This window comes from Triticum dicoccoides, chromosome 4B, assembly GCF_002162155.2.
Source record: "Triticum dicoccoides isolate Atlit2015 ecotype Zavitan chromosome 4B, WEW_v2.0, whole genome shotgun sequence".
Taxonomy (NCBI): domain Eukaryota; kingdom Viridiplantae; phylum Streptophyta; class Magnoliopsida; order Poales; family Poaceae; genus Triticum; species Triticum dicoccoides.
The window spans coordinates 585,050,853-585,051,849 of record NC_041387.1 but is presented as its reverse complement, the minus strand read 5'-3'; positions in this window follow the sequence as shown (position 1 = coordinate 585,051,849).

Genomic DNA, 997 nt, shown 5'->3' with positions numbered 1-997 from the left:
CTCGGTCGGGGGCGCATGGCTACGGTACCTCCGCCTAACGGGTGATCACTGTAGCCACACCCCGTCACTTCTGGTTAATGGTGCACAAACTCCAAGTGGAGGGGCGGCCGCTTTCTAGGAGTCGGCCTCCCCTTGAGGCCGCCTACTCAGGCCCTACCGCCTTCTGGCGATACGTGGGCAGGTGGAGCCCGCCGCCTGCGGGCCATACCGACCGCCCGTCATGGGGGCATGGCCCTTCCTGACGTAGGCATCGTCATGGGCCGCGTGGTTACAGTGTCATGTCAGGCGAGGGGTGTCCGCCTGGTACGCCTGCACTCTGGCCACGTCCCTTCCGGGATTCGAGGGTGGCAGGTGGCACTGTTGCCACGCTCTGTCTCGTCGTAGCAGGTGGGTGCAGACTTTGAGGAGGCGAAGGGCCGCCTGGTAGGAGTCGGCCGAGGCCCTTGCTGTCTTCTAAGGTGCGCCGCCTTCTGGGAGGCGGACCGCTACCGGCCAGCCGTAGGGGCTGGCCTTGCGACCAGTCGGACTCCCCGATGTCTTGAAATCCGCTAGGTCATGGATGAGGCTACCTAGGGTTTATCCCCCCGTCAAAGGTCAAGAATTTTGGTTGTAATTTCCCCTTTGTTTAAGGTCGTTTCTACATCCACGGATTACTAACTTTTTTTACAATCCAACATTTCTGTTTGGTGCATTCTTGTACTCTGGATTAGAGTATCTCCACTCGCGACCCCAACAGGCCCCTATGGTGAATTTTTTTCCCGTCGGCGCCGAAAAAACCCCAGTCGCGTCCCCAGAACGCTGAAAATCCGCCAGCTCGGCCCATATTTTGGCCCGGCGATCCCAAGCCAAACCCAGCGCACTGGGGGTGCTTGGGGCTCCGGCAAAAGGGAAAACCGCGCCTGGGCCACCACTGAGAGCGCTTGGGGCTCCGGCGGAAGGGAAAAACCGCGCCTGGGCCACCACTATCAGGTGAAAAAGCATCTTGCACGTCCAGATT